This window comes from Sparus aurata, chromosome 2, assembly GCF_900880675.1.
Source record: "Sparus aurata chromosome 2, fSpaAur1.1, whole genome shotgun sequence".
In the NCBI taxonomy this organism is placed as follows: Eukaryota; Metazoa; Chordata; class Actinopteri; order Spariformes; family Sparidae; genus Sparus; species Sparus aurata.
Genome location: NC_044188.1, coordinates 24,628,309 through 24,646,032, shown reverse-complemented (window position 1 = coordinate 24,646,032; position 17,724 = coordinate 24,628,309). Strand labels below are relative to the sequence as shown.

At 43.4% G+C, this 17,724-nt stretch overlaps 1 protein-coding gene across 3 annotated transcripts in view; it reads left to right on the top strand.

The window, feature by feature from the left end:
• Nucleotides 1-17,724, top strand: part of LOC115565785 (galactosylgalactosylxylosylprotein 3-beta-glucuronosyltransferase 1) — a 79,384-nt gene that overhangs the window by 35,038 nt on the left and 26,622 nt on the right. For all 3 annotated transcript variants that reach the window (XM_030391305.1, XM_030391298.1, XM_030391313.1), the window contains exon 2: nt 5,333-5,541. The gene's annotated coding sequence lies outside the window, so the exon portion shown is untranslated. The remainder of the gene's footprint in view (nt 1-5,332; nt 5,542-17,724) is intronic.

Sequence of the window (17,724 nt, the reverse complement as noted above, 5' to 3'; positions counted from 1 at the left end):
TATATAAGTAAAAAATGTGCAGCAGTCACTTCATAGAGAAACAGAAATCACAATCAACACTATTACACCTTTTTTTTTTTTAATTATTGTTGATTTAATTTTGTTCGCACGTCAGATTTCTTCCTCCAAGACAAGCATACATTTCCCCGACAATGCGTTTGTGTGTGTGTATCCATCATGTGTCCGTCTCTCTATTCTGATTGGTTGCATGAGCAGGTTTAAAGTCAGTCAATAGCAACAACACCTCATCTGCTCTCTCTCCCTCTCTCTCTCTTTCTCTCTCTCTCTCTCTCTCTGCTACCTCCATCCACTCCACCGTCTTCGTGTTTTGTCCTCCGTCTGTCACCATCAGATCCGCAGACTGGCGAGGTTGCAGCGGTCAGCCTAACTTAGAGGCACCAGTGTGTGTGTTTAAGTGTCTGATCACAGAGCACAGCATGACAGTATGGTGGCTAAGCAGGGTCTGGGGGTTTGTTGTGTGACTTCATGGAATTCTGAACGAGTTCTTGCATTGGAAAAATGTCCTGGAGCTGGAACAAATATCATATTATATTGCATTGTAGTATTGTACGTACATTTTCTTATTACGCATTACTTGGGATGTACAGGCAGAGTAGGGCGGATCACGCTGGGCAAGATAGTGTGATTTTAAAAAACGCAGCTACAGCAGTAGCAACTGTATGTCTGCTGACTGACTGGAGTGTAAATATTTTATAATAAATATATAAAAATATCTATATTTATATGACACCTGTTACACAGTGACGCACATACGTTACAGAAGTAAAGGCTCGTCTGCAAAACAAGGTGTTTCAGGCAGTGCTTTGGACTTTTTCACTTTTTTCAGACCTTTTACAAGCACTAAAAGTCTACATAAGACAATAAAGGACAAAACCCAAAAAGCATAATATATAAAAGCGAAATTGAAGTTTTAAAAGTTTTATATCCCCTTTACAAACAATGGTCACTTTAAGGTGTATTAAAGGAACAATCGTGAAGATTTGAGTCGGGTAGATTGAGTCAGTCACTAGTGGCAACAGCAAATGCAGTTTATTAGTACAGATCCCAGATTTCGGAGGGCAGCGAAACAAACTATTGTCAGATTATTACAGAAGTCGGGCAATAATAGGCCTTTTTCCATCATTCTGTGAGCAACAGTGATCTGATTCTACGCTGCACGTGGCACAAGTGTGTGAACAGCAGGGCACAGTGAGAGGAGTTTTTTAAGCTCACTGAAAAGTTGGAGGTGAGCAGCCTGTTGCCCGCAGTTCTTAATCTAACAGCATCTTCTGCTTCTGTTACTCCCCTAGACTGTATAAAAGCGCTTCCTGTAAAATTTAAAATTTCGGCTATTGTAGATGCATTTTTCCTCGAAAGCTGTAAGTATTACGTTTGCTGACAAATCGCGTCTCCTTTGACTACTTCAGAAGAAAAGTCATCTCTGTGTTTCGCCTGTTAAATGCTTTTAATGTGAAGCTGCAGCAACAGTTTCCATCAGCAGGGGAATGTCACCACAGATTTCATAGAACTGCAAATATATACATTTTGCAAAACTTTCAACGGTACGAGTATAATAGCAGTATCACTATGGGATCAACCATCACTGTGTTACCCCATCAGGTGATAGATAGTGACTCAACAAGCAATTACTAATACAAAATTACAAGTCTTACGTTGGATTATGCTGAGAGCTGTACTTGGGTACTCTAAAAGTGATGAAATTGCCCTGTTTGAAGAGGCCATCTCTGGGTACAAATAAAGACATTCAGTGTCCATTTATCTTCTGGATATTTGAACCACCTATATCTTTGTCAAGTAAGGGCAGTGGTCCAGTCAATCACAGGTAGAACTCATGAAATTGTCTTTATATAAATGAGCCCCAGGCAGCGTGTTTCATCATACAGTAAGAAGGTAAACAAATGTATCAGTTGCATAAAAACATTTAAAGGGCTTTAATGCCATCGGTCTATCTCAAAAACTATCACTATCCTTTGCTGTCACCCAATCATACCTCCCATCAGCAGCCAATTTAAATTCAGTGTAGTAACCATGGCTACGAATGGCACAAAAGACACATTTTGGTTAGTGGCTGGTTTTATCTCTGGGCTTTTAACCCCCGAAGAGCACAAGCACAGCTTGAGATCCTCGGCCTCCTCTGGTTGCTCCACAGTCTAAGCTGACAATTATTGCTGTTTGAGCTCTTTCCATCGGCATCCAACGGCACTGCGGTGACCTGCTGGGAAACTCGGTGTCCTTTAAAAAATTTGTGAAAAACACACTTTTTAATAGCTTCCCTGACTGAAAAATCTGGTCTCTTCACATCATATTCTGTGTCGGGTTCTGTTCAACTGTCATCTGAATGATTTCATGTCGTTTTTTGACCCGTTTTATGAAGATCTTCATTTTTATTTTCATTTCTTTTTAAGAAAAGAAATCGTGGTGCTGCACAAAGAGCACTTGAGCACTAACACTGATCATCTGTCGGTTGGTCCACAACATGAAATTGCACTGGTGCTACAATGATATATTGAGAGTTGCGGGCTTGGATAGACTTTCACTCTCCATCATGTCAAAGCTGAGTACAACATTATGTGACAGAGGAGGCGGATGTGTGGGTGTCTGCATGTGGTGGTACAAAGAAAAAAATAACACTTACACCGAAGTCATGTGGCTTCCCAACAGTACTATCTTATATAAAGTGTATGAAGTCACACACTTCTAGTGTATGTCAAGGTTGCTTGGATATACTTCCAAGCAACCTTGAATAAGTTGTGATGTTTGCTTATCACTTACTGTATCATATAAAATCACTTTAATGTTTTAATATGAGAGCGCTGTTATTGCAGTGTGTGTAGTCGGTGAAACGCAGAAGCAACTTTACATTTCAAACCTAATTGAGAATGACAAAATAAAACACTTAATTAGAGCAGTTTAATTCGTTAACATGCGGCACACTCGGCTACGTTTAATGAATTTAATTTAACACTGCCTAAATATAAATTACCTGCATTTATGATGTGCTAGTTTGTGTTTAAGACCATGCACAGCTTTACCTAAACACACGGACAGAAACAAGCTAAATTTAGGTTCTAGTTTCAAGGCCTTATTCGATTCTCGGTGATGCTCGTCTCTGAGGTGGTTCAGTCCGTCTTCATGCCCACAGTATGCATAAAGAAAAGAGCTGTTTGCTTTGCAGAGATTTCTGACTATAGCTGTTGGAGCTCTCAGCACATCACCGCCGGACAAAATGCTGCAAAATGCATGACAGACACAATGAGACACTAAAAAAAAGCATTACGACAGAGCCTGCGCGGGAATCTATGAGTGGGGAGTTGACCCCGCGGCTCGCTTCTCCCTCACTTAGCTCTGCGTCCTTGTCCCCAGCTCTTCTCTTTTTGTTGTTGTGATTTGGCACTGCGGCGCATGTTTTAAATCCTGCGGCTGAAGTGGAGTATCTGTGAGTCAGCTGGATGTACAGAAGGGGCATTCCCCATGGTTTTGAGATAATTACTTTCTTCCCTTATGACAATCCTATTGAATTTAGATTAGGCCAATAACAGACCTGCGACACGGCGTGCCCTCTGCATTGCATCTTGTCAATAGGCTGTTAATGTGCCCGACCCTTGTCTCATTTTTTTCCCCTCGCGTGGCATCAGCTGGTCCCCCTCAACCACAACCACAGCGGCTGCCCACAGGCGAGTACAACCAACACTGTGGCAGATGAGGCTGACAGAGGAAGTCTCATCAATAATGGAGAGCGGTAGCTGGGGGAGTCGTGCAGAGGAATTGTGGCGGAGTGAGTGAGAAGTGCAGCTGGTGTGTTTGTCTCATTTCTTCCAAATGGACATTTTGAAATGATGTTCCCCAGAGGGCATGCATAAGAGGAAGGCGGCTATTAATAGCTGATGGGCTGAATACATTGTCAGATTGCTGTTTAGATGTTAGCATTCATGGACGTTTTCCTCTGCCGTTGTGTTTTCCTTTTCCCCGGAGAGTTGGACCAATAAGCTAATTGACCCCTTAGTGTCCACAGTGGAATATTATCATTTACTTCAGAGCACTTAAAGCACTAGCTGGGGCGCCCCGGCAGCTCAATTGGTAGGGCATGTGGCCCATGTACAAGGGCTGTGTCCTCGGTGCAGCAGTCCGGGGTGTAAAATCAGACCTGTGGCCCTTTGCCACTGTGCAAATAAAGGCACCTCCCAAAAAACAAAAAATGGTCAAAGCATGAAGCTACAGTGCAAGTACATCACATTTGGAATATAGTGTATGTCAATTTTATTTAAGTCACCATGTATGATCTTATATTTCGAACATCATTATATAGTGATATGTCATACAGGTTGTTTTTCCTGTTTTTAAAGGCTGCATTACAGTAAAGTGCTACCCTAACGTACCGGACTGTTCTACTCGTTCTAATGCTCGCCTTTGCCAACTTAGTTGTTGCGTTGATCTTTTGTGAAAGTACCAATAGTCTTTCCTACAATATTGTTGCAATATTGATGTAAACGTATCTGGTTGAAAAATGTTATTTGATTTGTGGCCCAGTCCTAGTATTGATGAAGTGCTTTTGAGGGGATTTCAAAATACTGAGATCAGACCTTGGGGTGTAACGGAATACATGTAACTGTATTATGTTACAGAGAAATACGTGTAATTAGATTAAAGACACAGTCTTTCATAAAGGGGATTACTAACAGGATTACATTTTCGAAGGAAGAATGACATAGTCTGTAACCATGCACATGCCTACACATGACAGCACTTAACGAGTCTCACGCATCATTCTGGTGAAACCATCTACACCAGTGTGTATTCTTATAGAAGACACACTCATTAAGATTCAATTATTTGCATCGAGATATACTTTTGATCGGGATGTAACCTGAATATATTGCAATGTAATCATGAAGCCATATCTCCCAGCTCTTACTCAGGCCAAGCAGGAGGCTGTCAAACCGTAGACAGAAACTGAAACACCCGAATAACTATCCAGCTGAAGTCAAGGGTGTAGTCCTAGAAGACACACCCTTTGAAGGCAAAAACAAAAATCTCATCAATTTCCTGTCCATCACGCAGCATGTAACTGTACCTCATCTCAGACCTCAGAGGAACAGACACCCACAGTGATTATCTCGCCTGACAGCTGTCCAGATGTAAACAGAAATCCCGTCACCGAGACACTGAGAATGACCCGGTGGCTGTTATAGTATGGCAGCGTCTCCTCCCAGCTGCCGTCCTGCTCATACCCTTTCTTCAATGCCCCTCATTGTATTGTAGGAAGAGGAGGCCCATTCTTACTCACGATCTCTCGTGCTCTCTGTTTCTCCAGGGGCCAGCCCTGAGGACGTGAAGCTGCTGGGAGAGTTTGGGTGTCACCGGTGACACGGGCTTCGACCACCCTCAATCGCAAACATCTCCACTCACTCCAGACGGCGGCAATTAAGAGTGGTGGCAGCATCTGACTACGCCGACGCCAGGAGGAAAGGAGTACACTGAAGGAGGGGCCTGTGCTTGCAGCAGACGGGCAGAGGACTGCTTGTGAGTATCCTATTGTTCTTATTGTTGTGGGGGGAGAAACATATTTCCATGCAACAACCCAGCACGACGCTGCCCATCCCCCTGCAGTTCATGTTTGTACAGTGCAGCAAATAAGAAGTCCATCAGCAGAAAGTATTTCATGCGGGAATGAATGAATTAGGAGCAGCATATTTTCACCCGGAGACAAAACCGTCTGAGGCAGCCAGACAGCCGGGCTAACCTTGACAATCTTGCTTTGTTCTATCTTTTCACCGTCACTTAAATGTCACACGCACACACACACACACACACACACACAGCCGCCTGATTTATTCCTTGTCATCTGCAAGGCTGCTAATTTTCAAACCCTCTCTGCATCAAAGGGACGTGGTTAAAGGTAGGAGCAGGAAGCAGCTGATGATACCTCCACCAACTCTGACGTGGCCGTTTGTCTTTCCGCTCTCTCGTCTCGCTTCCCGTCCGATGCGCGTTCCATTTTCACCAGGAAATCCAGCGGAGGAATTACGTGGAAGACAGAGGCAAAATGATATGACAGATCCACTTACCTCTGCTGTCTACCATGCCCCCACTGGCCTCTGATATTATTAGGGGTTGATGTATTTGTAGGCATGGCACAGGGCTGCACGTTGGGGGGGGAAGCTTGGGTGGTGGAGAAGGCGGGGGGGGGGGGGGGAGTGTGTGAGAGCTGGAGAGCCGATGCTGCTGGTGACACAGCCGCGGACATAATCTTAAGGTGTGGAGGCAGCAAGTGATGAGATGGTGAGTTGGGGTGCGGAGAAGGAGTGAGAGAGGCCTGGCTCTTACATCCCTTGTAGGCTCGGTTGCTTTCTTCTCCACCAAAGGAAAATATCACGACTTCTTATTGGCAAGCCGAGATGAAGATGAATCTAAACCTCATACTCTCATATTGCCTTCTGCCCGCTGCAAACAAAGCGCAGCTAAAATAAGACGGGTTAGCGAACGGATCTATAGGACTTACATAAACAACGGTGCTGTGGGATCACACCACCGGTCGATCGCAGCGCTCCACTCTGCACCAAATATTCAACCGCTGTGCCTGATCTTTAGGCAGACCTTTAGTCTAATAATAATCTCCGCTGTTATATTCTCTTCTCTCAGCACAACAGCGATAGAAAATTACCTCTGCCTACCCGTTTTTTGACAAACTAGCAGCAATTTCTCACGGTTTCCCCCGAGGATGACTCTTACTGACAGCAGTGATCCACTGACCTTTCCTTTAGCGCCACTGCCGAGTCAAAATTGTAAAGATCAAGATCGAATATTTGGATGTGCAGCCAAATAAACGCATGACATGCCATCAGCCTCAAGTGCACTTTGTATTTAGTGCTAATTTGCAAATGATAGCATGCTCACACGAGATCTCCTCCGCAGGCGTGCGCATACTGTCTGCAGAGATTAATGTGGATGCTTGACACCGCTGTGGGCTGTGAAAAGCAGCAGTTTAAACCTTTGCCTGGGCTGAAATCAACACGTGGGATGGTTTATACTTTCTTTTTTGCTCTTTCGAAAATCAAACTTGGGTAAAAGTAAAGACACCCTGAAAAAAAAAAGTCTGATGTTAAATGTACATCAGTATCAGAATTACAAGTAAAAGTAGAGTATACACACGGTTACATGCGTCTATGTATGTATACTGTAGGCTATGGGTTGACTGATTATCAGCCCGGCTAAATGTCGGATCCAGTTATTCAGTTATTCATTTTTCTGATGATCTGAATAAAATGAATTAATTTAAGATGTCTCTACTTTGGCTCCATGCAGCATGCAATCTGCAAAGTAAATAGTAACTACTTATCAGCCAGTGTACTCAGTTACATACCATCACTGTGGGACGGTCGGACAACAGAGGCAGCAATCAGAGAGGGTGGACAAATTACCAGCATTGCCTTGATGTCGAATACAATCCAATACAACAGCCCTGCCACAAATCTCTGTTTTTGAAGCTTTTACTGTGAAGTTGAAGGTCCAGCGTGAAGCTTTCAGTGGCATCTAGCGACGTGGCTGGAGATTACAAACCAGCTGAACACTGCTCAGCTTACCCTCCCCTACACTGGCCGCTAAAAACACAAACAGTTGACAAAGGCTCTCTCCACAGCAAGTTGGGTTGGTCATTCTGGGCTACTGTAGAAACATGGCAGACTGTGGGACAGATCCTTCTCCTTTTGTAGATATAAAAAGGTCATTCTAAGGTAACAATAACACAAAGATAGATCCCCCTCAATCCTTCACACTGTGACTTGTTTAAAGAGGTGTTGATTCAGTTCTGCGGTTGTGTTTGAGGACATATTTTGAGATATTGCAACACTATGGCGTTACATTAAGTGGTCGCGCACGCGATATTTCCCACCCAGGCCGTTTGGCTTTCGTCGTCTGCCAGGCAAACTATTTGCTCAAGTGTGGCTTTGACATGTGAGCGACGGCACAATTCCATAACGTCGCCATGATCATAGCTTTATTTACAGCCTCTCCACCAGGCTCAGATGGCAAATGGCATATGTTATGCAATGATTTAGATAGCACTCCCAACCCCTTTAATTGGTGTGAGCTGAATTAGCACTGACTAATCAACAGAGCAGTATCTCATCATAGATTTATAGATGTCCATGATCACTGCCAGGGTGAAATTAACTCTTTCTGTCTGCAGGGAAAATGTTGAAAGATGCCTGACTGGAATGCACTCCCCCTCAAACACACACACACACACACACACAGGCACACACATACACTGATTCTTATATGCAGATGAGACTTGTCTGTTCCTTCTGGCTGTCTCTGTAGAGCTGTCACACATGCTGCGTCTTGGAGCACCAGGAGACCGGGGTTGACTTGAATTAAACTGAGAGGATGTCCTTTCCAGATCTGCAGAGGGCCACAGAGACACATCCGCCCCCAGAGAGAGCTAGTCAAAAAGACAGAGAGGGGGGAGAGGGCGATAGAGATAGAGAGAGAGAGAGGGAGGGGAGAGGGGCTGGAGAAGGGGGTGGAAAGGAGGCACATGAGATGGGGTGGAGAAAGAGGAGGACACTGGAATTAAAAGGAGGCAGGGAGGATATGATTGTCTGTGCGTGTATGTGACAGAGTCTGACAGAAAAAAAAAAATGAGAGGGGATGAAACAGAGGGCTCACACACCTTCATTATAAGTCGTCTTTACTCTCTGCCCCGGCCAGTGTACAGTGTTTAATACGGTGACCCTAAATGTGCAAAATGAAGTACATGAATTTGATATTTTTAAAATATTCATATTAGTGAATACTGTGCAGATCCTTTTACAGCAAATGTTACCAAAGCAACAGCCAGTCACACAACGTAGCTGCCCTGCCTGGTTGATCTGATTGATTTCTGATGGACAATTGATTGCTGACAGTGGAGGACTCAGGATGTTTGAGCAGCAGGGGCGAGGAAAAAAAAAAGGGCACCAGCAGTATGCAGGGGGGCACCGGCACTGTGAGGTCACCTCAAAGGGCATTTTTTTCACCTTGTATCTACCATATGCACATCCAAGAGTGTGTTTTTTTTTTACTTGTTTGGAGGGGCAACTGCTTGGAGAATCAATGAACTGCTGTCATTGCCGTTGGGTGGTTGCAGCTTTTAAGCTTTGTGTGATGTTTTATTGACAAAACAATGAATTAATTAATAGAAAAATAACATCATCAGTCGGACACCTCTCGGAACGCGTTGAAAAAGATTGGATTAGATTTGTTTTGAACACTTTGTCCCCACACATCAAAACTCTGACAAAGTTTTTACATCATCATTCAGAGTTTTCGTACGTAGCGCAATTTCAGTGCCTGCTCATATTTTCGTGGGCCTAGTCTAACAGTCTGAAACCGTCCGGATTATGGTTATAAACACTTCGACCTACAATTATAGGTTTGTACGGCACCATCTGCATATAGAAGAGAGAAAATCTAGATGTTGGTGGAAAGAAAAGCTACACTGAGTGTACCTAATGTGTTAATCTGCCTCGGTCTTTATCACAGCTGCGGCAACGGACTAAACAGAGGTACACCATGCCAGTGTCTAAAAGAGCTAAGCATATACAGAACAATGCAGTGTACGTTTAGAATGGATTGCAGTAATGTATATCCTGACCTCAGGCTGCACAGCCGATTCAGAATAGGCCATCATTTTCTATATCTCACCTCCAGGCATAGTTATTAACAGTAAGTGCATTTCCCATTCTACTCTAGCGTCCCGTGTCACCACCTTGCCCTGGATGATAAACACGCTAGAGACCACATTTTTTTGTAGAACAAGAAATTGGAACATAAATTATTAAGCGAGAATGCGCCTTCCCCTAAAAAAAGCAACCATTGTATTTTCCCCCTAAGCCTGCAAACGAGGCAATTCTTAAACTCGCAGTCTGGATTTCAGCTCGGCGATGGGGCAAGCTTGTTACTTTTAATACAGGGGAGACATCGCTCATCATTGTCACTCCAGCAAATCTACTGTGAGCTTTTTTTTTCCGCAGCATTTGCTCTTGCCCTTTGTTGCACGAGCTCTTTGTTCTGTAATGACACAAACCTGCTATGCAGAAATTCCACAGGCGACGTTTTCTCATTTCAATTTCAGGGCATTAGCTGCTGAATCATTGTCAGATTAATGGTGAAATTCCAAGCATGACGCACAATCATTGTATGTGATTACTTACACTGTGGGGGAAATGAGGAGTTCAAAGATAATAACACACACATTTGGTGGTTTTAGGAAGTGCGTAAATGCGCCCATATTTGCTTGGTTTTTCCACCTACACTGCAATTAGATTTGTCCCCTCGGCAGTTTTGTCGAGCATTAATTCTTACAAGACAAGCCGCCGTACAAATGGCTGACCTAAAAATGTGTGTTGAAAAGCCAGCTGCCATGAAAAAGGCATTGTGAATGAGTTTTTGTGCTTTTGAGCTTATCTCATATTCCAAATGGTTTTAAAGCAAGGCAGCCCCTTGACCTTGTAATTAAACCACCCACTAATTGCTATTTTTTCTGAGGAAATCTGTGACTTCTTTCAAAACATGCAAAACAGAATCTGTGTACCAAATTGTTAGAATGTTAGAGGTTATCCTGAATTATTGACGCTACCGTGAGAACTGCTGAAAAGTGCTGTGTGCTACAGCAGCTTGCAACAGCTCCGAACCGGGATGAGAATTATAGAGTGTGTTCGCAAGGACACAGATTGTTCAGACATGGAAAATGTTGTACTGTAAGGTTAGACGGAGTAAAAGAAAAAAAAAAAGTGTTGTGCATGACGCAATTGTTTGCAATTTCATTGTTATCATGAGAAAGGTTTCTTAATGTTTCCCTCTTCAACACTGAATTATTCAGTGCACAGAAACCTGGTTTTGGAGTGTTAACCATTCACAGATGACTGGTATGGCACAGTCGCTGCCACGAACACAGAACTGAATACCAGATCGTGGTGAAAGTGAAGTAGTTTCTTTTTTTTTTCACATGCAACAGCCCAAACTGAGCACAGTGGATCATTGAAAGTTCAGCATTTGAACAACTCCATTCCTCCTAAACCAACATGACCCGAATAAGTGGTTCAGTCGTCCAGACAGTTTGGGATTCATCCTCGAGCCAGCAGGCTGCAGCGCTGTATGGTACCTGCACACAGTGAGCTGCTGCGAGATTAGATAACTAGGACTGCTCTGAGACTCACTGAGGTCCTGGGGAATTGTGAAAGTTGGTGTTGAGATGTCTGTTGAAACCCCACACAAACACACACACACAACATGCAGCCATACTGAGTGTGTGCACACAGAAAACGCAACCACTCGCACGCACACACAATCTGGGAGATCCCAAAGGCTGCTGAAGATCTTAAATCACCCTGAAGCCCATCAGAGCACATCAGTGTGTGAGTGTGTGTCATTAGAAGGCCCCTCGGCCAGCCTGAGAGGCTCCAGTTAACAGGACAACAGCCCCAACTAAAGTACAACACCCCAGATTTGCTCCATCTCCACTGGGAAGAAAAGAAGGATTTGCCAACATTGTCTTGCCCTGCAGCTATACAGCCCCAACAAAGCCATCTGAGGCAATCTCACTGCTCCCTTTTCTAGGCCAGCGTATGGCCACTATACTGTATGATGTTCAGTTTTCGGGAGAAAAAACAGCAAGTGTTTTTTATTCCATACTACAGGACCTTTGTGCAAAGAATTATAGTCTAACACCACCTCTTTAAGTCTCACCAGGTTCGATTGAGGCGAAGAACACTTAAGAACCTGCTAGGTATAAGGCAGACTAATCATCAAACTGAGGGGAGCTAGGATGATAACTTGAAGCACCTCGTCTAATTACCTATAAGTACCGAGGCATTGCATGAAACTGCGTAGTGCGAAATGGCCTCCCAATTTCATTTAGAAAAGAGTGATCTTTTGAGGATCATTGAGAAAAAATACAGCAGTGTTGTCAGAACAGCTTCAAAGTGGAAAAAACATTCGTCAACTACTTGTGTTGGGTCAGGGAAAGATTGCCTTGGGTTACAACAAAACCAGGGTTGGCTGAAAAAAAACACAACAGCGGCCGGATTCACAAAGAGATTTTAGACTGGCGTGTTCATGCAATCAAAATCTTTTTTCTTTCTTGATTCGTCTCATGCAAGCAAAACAGTTTCACCTGTAACTATAGACTTGGGCCCAAAAAGTGAGCCAACCTGAGTTAGTGTCTGAGCAGTGCTACAAGATGTCTGTATTCTCAGGTTCCTTTGTCTCCCAGATTCATACGGCACATACTGGGATCATGCCAGGAGGTCCTTTTGTTCCCCAGTTCTACACACGTGTTATCCCTGGGCCCCACACCTAAAAGGTCCTATGTCCCCAGAGTCATATGTTCCACAACTCTAAGACTGGAGTAGGGTCACTTGACCTGAACACTAGAGATGCACCGATCGATCGGCAACCGATCGCAATGCCCCTATCGGTTTTGATCGGAGTTCTCAAAATAGATCAAATCAGGCCGATCAGATGACGTTATAATATTGAGACAGTGCATTGACTGCATGCAGGGTGGGAATTTCACGGTGGCCATAGCAGCCGTTGCCCCGCACTTTGGCCTTGATGCAGCGTGAAAAAAAAACTCATCGTACCGGCTACAGTGGCCTCTGTGCCCCTGGCCCGGTCAGCGTAGCGGGCTTGCCTCTAATTACAGCCACCTGAGTGCACAGAAGTCACTCACAGTAACTTCAGTGAGACCGCGATTCGCTCAGGTGGAGTCTCATCATCACGATGATCTCACGTGAAAGCCTCTCATACAGCAGCAGCGTCTCAAAACAGAAGAACGAAACTTACAGCACAGCGAGCGAGCGCAGCCGGTTTTGACATGATATGTAACTGACTTATGTGGTAGGATTTAGTCCGGTAAAGTTGGAAATATATTCACAGATTCGAACTTCCCGGATCAATAACTCATAAGTGAAACCTTGTTAAAACACAAACGCGTGCTATTTCCTACCGTAGTAAGGAAGACAACGAGCTACAACCGTATGTTAATCAAAACGAGCGTCTGGACATTAACTCTGGTCTGTATGGTCAGCCGTCTGTGAGACGAGGGCGCAGGGACCGTCTACAAAGTGCAACACCGAAAAGAGAAAATACAAAAAATTCAATAACTTCAGTATTATTCGGAGTTTAGTGCCACCAAAATCACTCCACACATCAGTGGTCTCCTGCTGGTTATTCTACAATTTTTTTGTTTGGAAAAAATGTGCTTTGCCATAATTTGGGGGAATTTCTATTGGAAGAAATATTCAATAACACTAATATTCAGTGTAGTGTCACAAAACTCACCTCACCCTAACCCTACTTAACAAAAACTACTTTCTAATGTAACTTTTACTTGATTTTGGTATTAAAAAATGTTTTAATACATAATCCATGTCTTATTATAAATTAGGATATTATGGTATCAGTCTGAAAGGTAAATCAACACATTTTACTCAGTGGCCTTTGTGCCCTGTAAAAAAAAAGTGCAGGCCAAATGGACTTGCCCCTAAAATGACAAAATTCCCACCCTGACTGCATGCATTCCCACTAGTAAGCTACAGTTGCTCTATGTAAGCTGAGTCCAAGTTGTCTCTAAGAGTCTCTAGAGTGTGAAATATTGCACATTGCCTCAGCCTGCAATAAAACGGGGGTCAATTCATGATGCTTTCTCATCTCCTAATTTTTTTACTTAATAATACAATGTCAATGTTGTGTAAGAAGAATCATTAATTAAATATATGAAAGTTACACAAGACAACAATATAGAAGAATTTACGGATTTGACATTGTGATCGGTGATCGGCAATATCGGGAACGGCAGATACTGCTTTTGGTGATCGGTGATCGGTGATCGGTGATCGGCCCCAAAAATCCTGAACGGTGCATCTCTGCTGAACACATATACTAGAGCTCATGTGTGTTAACACAATATTTACTGGGGGAACATAGCACCGTCACCATAGGAGCATAGGTGACGCTCTAGATCTGCACTGCACTGAGACGACAGAGCTGGATGACAAGTTAACCCGGAAGTTAGCATCGCCCTGATTCCCTCTACAAACAGTATGAAATGTGATCTGGGTTGGTGATGTTAAATCATAGTAACATAGCTCCTTGATTTGTATTCCAGGCAGCAGTCAACATGTCATCCACCAGGTGTAGTGCCTCTGGGCCAATCAGTTCCACCTTGTTTTGATCCATAATGGTAGTGACCCCCCTGCTGGGACAAATCAGCGTAACTCTGAATTTTTTTCCCCGAAATCCACCACCGAGGTGCACCATTATTATCCAGTTTTGTAAAAAGTCATATTTCAGTGTCTGCACATTGTGTGTGTGGATGCAAACGAGCAAAGAAATCAAACAAAGAAATGAATACACGAAGATTACCAGTTGTTCTCCGATTTTATCATAGAACACGTTCAAAGCAGCGAGGGTGATAATGAGCGGCGCATTTGAATGTTCTGAGCTTGCCAACCATGACAAAACAAACTGACACACTCATTCAGTTTGTGAAGTTGTTAAAATACACAGACAAACACGCTCGCAGAGAGCCGAAGCGATACGCAGCAGGAAGCAGTGTGAAGACTGCTTCCTCGTGTAGGATGAACATCTGAACGCTGGGGTTGTGTTGCCTCGAGTCCTCAGCTCTCCCCTGGCTCAGAGCTGTATAAAAATCTATGTGTCCTCTGAATCGAGCTGAGAGGCTAATCAATAGCAAGCCGGTGAAAATCCTCGCTGGCGCTCAACCAGACGTTATTCCGTGATGCAACAGCATTAGAGAGAGAAGGGGTCATTTCTCTGCCCACTGGCATCTCTGAATGCTCGAGACAGATTGAGCATGAGAAAGGCAAGGAGTGCACGTCTTACTTAAAATCACATTAAAGGACTGTTCTGCAAATTTACAAAAAGATGATAATGATGTCGCCTGGAAGTTGGCTTTTTCCCTAAAAGGATTAATCAGATTCGAGATATTTCTTTTGAATTCTGAATAAGAAATCTTATGTTTCTTCTCATTTAAAACAGTAAAAAAAGCTACAGTTTTCACTAGTTTGTGTAAAGGAATTGACAGAGTGGACACGCTGAAAACTGAATCAAACCATTCTGAAACATATTGAAAATATAATCAAACGCTGTCAAATACACACACACACGTTGAAGGAGAAAATCATCCAAACACTGCCAAGACTATAATGAGGGACATAATTCCAGTAAACATCTGACATTATTACATGATCACAGCTAGATGAATGGCTGCGTCAAGCCAATGACCTTTCCTCTCGCTTAATGTTTACACTCCGTCCATCCATCTGGAAATCCTTGCGCTGTGTAAAAGGTCAGAAGGCTAGAGGGGTCAGTCAAACTCCCCGGACACACTCATCAAACTCATGATGACATGTCACCTCCGAAGGGGCCATAAATATATGTCAGAGTCATTCGTTACCAAACAAGAAGTCTACTTATGATCTGAATTTCACCACAGTGGATGTGATGAATGTTTTGTGAAGGGACAAGGCCTCACTTAAGGCTGAAAAGTATGATAATCTGCAGGCAGATTGAGATGATATTCAAATGTAGTATGCATGTCTTGCCATCTGATAGTAATTAAAGAAGGTGACCATAAAAAAACATTTCATGGTGCTTTAACATGGGCAGATTTTGGACGGCTCACCGTGCAGTGATACAGCTCTTTAAAAGCCTTTCACTTGTGCAATCAGCAGAGTCTGAGCAGCACAAAGAGGCAAAGGTTAAGAACAGAGTGACTGAATGCAGCTCTGATAACACCAGATTGTAGCTCAGTCCCATTCATAACCTTCACTATAACTTTGTTATCCCACCCCTCCCTTCCTGTGGACTTTACAGCTGGATGGCCTAATTGGAGCCATTTCCACATATAATGTGGCAGCCCCGGGGGGACTCATTATAGATACTGGGCTGACCCACCATAGCTATTCTTCAGCCACCCCCTCTCCAGGGTCCTGTGGTTCAGTCCAGTGACAGATACAGTAGGGTTTCTTTCAGCCTACAGGTTATTGATCACCCTGAGGAGAGAGGAAAGTCATGCTGGCTTTTGTGTGTGACTGTATTACCGTGTATGTGTGTGTATATATCCCTATGGGCACTGCAGAAATGACTCACCTCTAGCGTGTCAGTACTAAACTAAAGGGGACATCAAATGGCTGTCGTAGCTGGCGATGAAATACAACAGTATAGGACATATGGCCAAGACATGCTTCAAATGCTTTAAAATTGGAAAATGCTCATGCTTACATTAGTAGATAAGAAGATTGATACTAATCTCATGTTTGTCTCGCAAAAATACTAAGGCTACAGCATGCAGCCAATTAGCTTAGCTTAGCACAAACACGGGAAATGGGGAAACAGATTGTCTGACTCTCTCTGAAGGGAAAACAAAATCTGCTCACCAACTCCTCAAAAGCTTACTAATTAATGAATTACCATCTCTATTTTTGTACCAGTATAAAACCCCAAAGAGTAAAAGGTGACAAGTTGCGGTTTTGCAGTGGAACTGTACAGAACTTTTCCTTGGCCAGGCACGACAACTTCCTGGAATCTCTCCTTGGCTATCTGGCATCCTCTTGACAAGACGATAAAAGTTTCCATGAAGAAACTGTTCACGGCCAAGAAATAGAGCAGCAGATAACCTCTGTAAAAGTGCAGCTTGTCAAACTTAAATCTAGTACAAATTAAATAAACAGTGAGTTGATTAGAGAGATTTAAGAAGTACTGTTCAGAGGATATTGTGACCTTTGGAGAGAACCAGGATAGCTCTTGAGCCCTGTTCCAGTCTGGGGGCTAAGCCAAGCTAGCTGACTGATGGCGGATGCTTAATATTGACTTGAGAGTGATATCAAGCAAATTTCCCAACTAATGTTTCTCGAACAGCAGCATTCTGAGCATGTTAGCTTCTATTGTTAGCATTTAGCTCATGTCTAGCCTCACTGTACTCTTGGTGGATGAGAAAATGTCTGTTTTTGTCTGTTAATGAATGTGTTTATGTTACATTTGGGTTTTGTTTTGGGTGTATTTTTAGTCCTGTCCATCATTATCATAATAACCACGGCACAGTAAAGTATATGTCTTCATGGACGCTTGCTCAGCGTCCACGTTGCTGAAAATGAGGAGGCATGAGGATTTGGTGACGGCGGTGCCTGCAAATTCGTGCCGTCAGTCACCGCCCTGCTCTTTATCTCAGCAAAGTCATTGCTCCGTTGAGTCAGTGACACCTCTGTAATGTAGCATCAGCAGACACACAGTCGCTGTGTCAACACTGTTCTGTCGGTGTCATCTTTCTGTGCCCCCGGGTGCTCTTTGAATGCGGCTGTGCATAGCTGCATACAAGCAAAGCAGAAGGACAAATAATAATAGTAAGTGATAAGCAATGGCTCCAAAGGCCAGCGAAGAGCAGATTATGATGGCTCAGGTTGAAATGTCAAAGGCGCCTTGTTTTTTTATGTTCAGCTGGAAGCTGTGCTGACTTGCAACTTCATTAGGCCTGCATTCAACATCATCACTTACCTGACATTTTACCAGAGATCTTTAAATGTCAGTGCCTTTATTCAAGAAAGCGTGTGTGTGCTAAACTGTTTTGGTATGGAATTTGAAATAACAATGTCGATTAACTAGCACAGCAAGACCTGTACAGTACAATGGGATATGATTGCA